General features: G+C 44.2%; 1 protein-coding gene across 1 annotated transcript in view; it reads left to right on the top strand.

The window, feature by feature from the left end:
- The window catches only part of LOC112076870 (regulating synaptic membrane exocytosis protein 1), a gene marked incomplete at its 3' end in the record, with an annotated part of 42,620 nt that overhangs the window by 599 nt on the left and 35,867 nt on the right, over positions 1-6,154 (top strand). The window lies entirely within an intron of this gene.

Here is a 6,154-nt window from a genome sequence, read left to right as displayed (position 1 = left end):
AAGGTAGTAGTTGTGGAATTGTTAGGTTAGATTACTTGTTGGTTATTACTGCATTGTCGGAACTAGAAGCACAAGCATTTCGCTACACTCGCATTAACATCTGCTAACCATGTGTATGTGACAAATAAAATTTGATTTGATTTGATTTGGATGATAGCGGGGTGAACAGGCAGTGGCTCTGGTGGTTGATGTCCTTGATGATCTTTTTGGACTTCCTGTGACATCGGGTGCTGTAGGTATCCTGGAGGGCAGGTAGTTTGCCCCATGGTAATGTGTTGGGCAGACTGCACCACCCTCTGGAGAGCCTTGCGGTTGCGGGTGGTGCAGTTGCCGTAGCAGGCGGTGATACAGCCCGACAGGATGCTTTCAATTGTGCATCTGTAAAGATTTGTGAGGATTTTAGGTGACAAGCCAAATTTCTTTACCCTCCTGAGGTTGAAGAGACTCTGTTGCGCTTTCTTCACCACACTGTCTGTATGGGTGGTCCATTTCAGTTTTTCAGTGATGTTTACACCAAGGAACATGAAGCTTTCCATCTTCTCCACAGCGGTCCCGTCAATGTAGATAGGGGGGTGCACCCTCTGCCTGTTTCCTGAAGTCCACGATCATCTCCTTTGTTTTGTAGACAGTGAGTGAGAAGATGTTTTCCAGGCACCACACTCCCAGATCCCTCACCTCCTCCCTGTAGGCTGTCTCGTCATATTTGGTAATCAAGCCTACTACTGTTGTGTCGTCTGCAAACTTGATGATTGAGATGCATGCAGTCATGGGTGAACAGGGAGAATAGGAGGGGGCTGAGCATGCCCCCTTGTGGGGCCCTAGTGTTGAGGATCAGCGGAGTGGAGGTGATGTTTCCTACCTTCACCACCTGGGGGCGGCCCATCAGGAAGTCCAGGACCCAGTTGCACAGGGCGAAGGGACCCCCAGCCAACCCCAGAACCGTATCAGGCTACAACGGGCTGCTTCCCAATTCCACACCCTTTTCCAGAATTGTGAACTTGAACACGCTCTGTAATGGATGTAAAATAATTTGATTGGTGAAAGCATTGACTGGAGGGAGTTTTCACCATTGTTAAGTGAAGTCCATGTGAGAAAGTGTGCAAGTGCACACTTCCGGATAAGGGTGGATAATCGGGATGCAGCCGTTGTTTCTGAAGCACACTCCTGTCCTCTATTCCCCCTATCACGGCGACCATATTGCACGGCATCTCTCCTGCTCTGCTCACCATGTCTCCTAGTCCTCCTTTCCCTTGGCCAGGCTGTGTTCACTCCACTGTGTTCACGGGTGAGTCTGTAGTCTGCTGCTCACCACCATGGAGAGATGTGTCATAGACACCATGCCTGGCGTTCAAAGCTGTTCACAAATACTGCTGTACGCTTCAGAAACAATTTAATTTATTTATGGTTCGTACTCAAATAGTAGTTTTCTTTAATTAGTTCGGTGCTTCAGGGGAGCATGCCATGCATATTGCTTTCCAAACAGAGTCTGGGTGGTTTGGTTTGGAATTGTCAATTCCCATTTTGATATAACTTCAGAGTTTATTATGTAATGTTCATTTCCCCCTGACAGATAAAAGTAAATCTGTTTTTTCCCTAAATTTACCCGGACGCTAACCCCTGCCTTTTAGAGAAAGATCAATTCCCCCAGTCAGATAAAGCCACGTTGTTATCTACTGTCCTCTCTAGGAACACTAACAGCTGGTTCTCTGACACACCATGACACCAGGGTGTTAACGCGGGCAGTTTTTCCATGACTACAGGCCGTGCACTCTGTTTCTGACAGCTGTTCCCATGGCGCCGGTTGTTGCCTCAGGCGCTGGACTTCGATTGGTCTGACAGATTCCACCCAAGGGTCAATTCAGTGCCACCGCCGACCAATGACATCGCTCGCTTCGCATTACTTCCTAGTTTGTCTTATAGACAGAGAGCATCATTGACTTGAACATCACCACCTGTAGATTTGTCTCCATGTGAAATGATGACAACAACGGATCATATTTCATATATCACAGATGCTGAATTGGTATGAGGATTTCAAAGAGTTTCGATTCCATTGATGCTTTGATGTAGGGTCCTCACGGTTATAATATGTTGAGAACAACCTTCAAAACAGTCATTTGCACAGCTTTTCAACTTAAAAATAGCTTGCTACATTAAGAAATGTACAACGCAAACTGTTCTGAAACAATTTAATGTGTCGTCTCTCATATCATTCAAACTTGATGGTCTTTGGATCCTTAACCTTGAAGAGTGACTTTGTGGTGGTCATAGCAGCCTTATGTAGCATCAACATCACCTTGAGGGTGGTCATAACAGCCTTATGTAGCATCAACATCACCTTCAGGGTGGTCATAGCAGCCTTATGTAGCATCAACATCACCTTGAGGGTGGGTGGTCCATACAGCCTTATGTAGCATCACCCACATCACCTATGAGGGTGGTCATAAACAGCCCTTATGTAGCATCAACATCACCTTAAAAAATTGGAAAGCGGGGGGGGTTGGGTCCAAATAACAGCCTTATGTAGAAGCAACATCACTTGAGGGTGGGTCATACAGCCCTTATGTAGCATCAAATCAAGTGAGGGTGGTCATCAAACAGCCTTATGTAGCATCACATCAACTTGAGGGTGGTCATAACAGCCTTATGTAGCAGCGAGACGTAAACTTGAAGGTGGTTATAACAGCCTTCGCGTACATGTTCACAGGGTCATGGCAAATCTCTGTGTACCGGCAATCTGTGTGTGTATTTTCACCTCTCTGGCCTAGATCAGTCTGGGTAACGTCATCTTGTCCACCTTGATATTCACATCACGCTTTAATCTCAATGTGTGATGTCACCTGCAAGCCAACGATCGTCCTCAAGTTCTTTTCCCGTTCTTCCAGGCTCCCAACTGGACCGCGCAGTCTGCTATATGTCTGTAGCCCAGAGGACTCGTAGACCGGAGTACGAGATAGTAACCGGAGACCGTACATTAACTACAACTTAACCTTGCTACTCACACCTTTCAAGACTTTCTGAAGTCTTTTCTGGACCTATAAAGACATATTTGATATGTAAGAAGTATTGTTTTTGGCGTTCTGAGAAGTCTTCTGTGGATGAATAAGCGGATCTTATTACAGAAACTTATATGCAGTACATCTGAAGCCATTTTTGAGTAAAATCTAAATTGCATGTTGGGTGTGAAAATGTCTTATCTAAATATTATTTTCTGGCAATTTATAACTCTTCCTTTTCTTGGGCCTAATGAACGCAGACATGGCGAAGACTGTTAAATGTCGAGACGATTTCAGCGACGCCATGTTGCTGACTCACACGAATTGGGAGTTTTGTGGTTCGTCCTGTTACGCATTCTTGAGGTCAGTGACTAACAACAACAAGGGAAAATGGCTTGTATTCCGCAAACAACACGGTTGACTGTCTATTCAAGTCGTATTTTCATCAATACATCGTTACAGTAAATTTGCAATATTAATGCGTCAAATATCGCTCGTGGTAAAACACTCCAATCTATGTCAAACCCTCTCAGTGTAGTATTCATTTCTGCTGGAAAAGCTCCCGATTTCTCTGTTATCTGAAAGCGCGGCAAGCACCTCGGCGAATGCCAGCACACTTCGACTCACCGTCACTCCGCATATCGCTCCAGAAACCGTCGTTTACTTGTGCCTTTGCGGGTATATCCTGCTCCTGCCGGCCCGCTCACCCGTCAGTCCTATCGTCCAGACTCGCTCAAGGAGAAGTCTTTCTTAATTTGGCGAACTAGACAGACACCTTTCTCTCCCGGCTTTATTTACCTGACGACGGGTGGGGCGTCAGCGCCAGTTCTCAAGTGTACCGCTCAATGTAAGTCTATCCAGGTCTCTAATCGTTCTCCTCTCTCTCTCTCTTCCTCCTCTCGTCCTCCTCTCTGCTCTGTCTCTCATCTCTCTGCTCATCCCTCTCCTCTCTCTCTCTTCTCACTCTTCTCGTCTCCTCTCTCTCGTCCTCGTCGTACTACTCCTCTCTCGGTCTTCCTCTCTCTCACTCTCTCTCTACTCTCTCTCTCTCTCTTCGCTCACTCTTCACTCTGGCAGTGTCCTAAACCCCCGCTACAACGAAAAACACCACCAGGCAACCAAGCCGCACACAACAAAACACACACATCAAGCGTAATTTAAATAGACTGTCTGTGTCCTTATAATAGAGTGAAATCATATGCTACATGGTCCTTATGGACAATATTTGGTGCGGTGTGGGGGAGGGGGGGTTTGTGGGGGGGGGGGGCGTGGGGGAAGAAATGTGGGAAAGGGTTTTTCAGTTTTTTCACACAGGACTCATTGCAAGTTCAAAATGGTTATTTTTGGTTGCCTGGAGTAAAGCAGAGGAGAGAGAGGGGAAGGAGTGAGGATCTCGACTCAACGTTTTTATATGGTTGATTTATGTCTCAGCCAGGTACACCCTTTCATCTGTTGTTTTAATTGGTTTGACTGTTTCCCTGCAAACTGAAGTAATGCAGTCATCCACACTTTCAGACATGTTATTTGAAACAATCGGTTTGTTTGATACGCAAGCATAACTACAGTTTAAACGTATTCCACCGTCATTATTTACTTCCAGCTGTAAAACTGTGCTTAAGGTCCATGCGCATATTTCCTTTTGAGCCTGTGTACACTTTTTTCTCCCTAATGTTCCTTTTATGTCAACTTTCTCTCTCTAGGTCCTTTTTCCTTCTCTCTGCTCTCGTCTCTCTCTCTTCCTCTCTCTCTCTCTCTCCTCTCTCTCCTCTCCTCTCTCTCTCTCTCTCTCTCTCCTCTCTCTCTCTCTCTCTCTCTATTTCTCTATTTCTCGCTCAATCAATTTAAGAGCTTATTTGCAATGGACATATATGTTTACATTGCCAATGCAAGTGAAATAGATGATATAAGCAATAACAGATATACCGTAACATTTTAACACTTACAACAAGTTTCCAAACAATAAGGACATCTTCAAATGTCATACTTATGTATATATAATTGATCCCTCCACCTTCGCGGTTCACTTATCGCGGATTCGCTTTTCGCGGATTTTCAAATGCATTTTTTTTTTTTTTGTGCATTGTGCTTCTGGCATTCGATTGGTCTAAAAAATCACTCCCGGCTTCCATTGTTATCAAAACATGCTACGAATTGTGCTATCATTTTTTGTCGTCTCGGCAGTTATGTGTACGATCATAAAACTAGCTTGCAAAATTTACATTAAAGTTCGGCCAAATCTATCTTGTAATTTCGGAACACTCCTCATACCATAATGTCGACGAAACGCCTACACTGAGTAGCACTTAATTTGTAATACATGTCTACGTTGCTAATTGTAAAAAAAAAAAAGTTCTATTTCGCGGATTTCACTTATCGGCGGTATTTTCGGAACGGTAATACCCCCGCGATAAACGAGGATACTGTATACAGTTTTTGTAATGAATGTGTCAAATAGTTTTAAAGGTACTAAAAGGAACATAGGAATAAAACATAAATATGGTTGTATTACAATGCTGTTTGTTTCTTCACTGGTTGCCCTTTTCCTGTGGCACAGTCACAAATCTCTGCCATGCTGTGAGGCACACTGTGTATTTCACCCAGTAATTGGGAGTTTATCTTAAAATTGGATTTGTTTTTGAATTCTTTGTGGGTCTGTGTAATCTGAGGGACAAAGCTGTCTCTAATATGGTCTACATTGCAGAGGTTAGGATGCAGCTCAGTTTCCACCACTATTTGTGGGCAGTGTGCCACATTAGCTCGTCTCTCTTGAAGAAGCCAGGTTTGCCTTCAGCGCCTTTTTCAATGAGCAAGGCTATACTTCACTGAGTCTGTACAAGTCACAAGATTTCCTTAATTTGTCAGTCACAGTGGGCAGGTATTCTTCGCTGTGTACTCTCCTGTTTAGGGCCAATTAGCATTCTAGTTTGCTAATTTTGTTAATTATTTTTAATTCTTTCCATAGTGTCAAGTAATGATCTTTTTTTCATCATGATTTGGTCGGGTTGTGTGCCTGTTCTGGGCTCTGTGGTGTCATGTTTGTGTTTGTGAACAGAGCCCAGGACCAGCTTGGTTTTAGGGACTCTTCTCCAGGTTCATCTCTCTGTAGGTGATAACTTTGTTATGGAAAGTTTTTTGGGAATTCGCTTCCTTTTAGGTCG

This window comes from Salvelinus sp. IW2-2015, unplaced genomic scaffold (genome assembly GCF_002910315.2).
Source record: "Salvelinus sp. IW2-2015 unplaced genomic scaffold, ASM291031v2 Un_scaffold4098, whole genome shotgun sequence".
NCBI classification, from domain to species: Eukaryota; Metazoa; Chordata; class Actinopteri; order Salmoniformes; family Salmonidae; genus Salvelinus; species Salvelinus sp. IW2-2015.
Note: the sequence above shows the minus strand (reverse complement) of the source record. Positions and strands in the feature narration are given on the sequence as shown.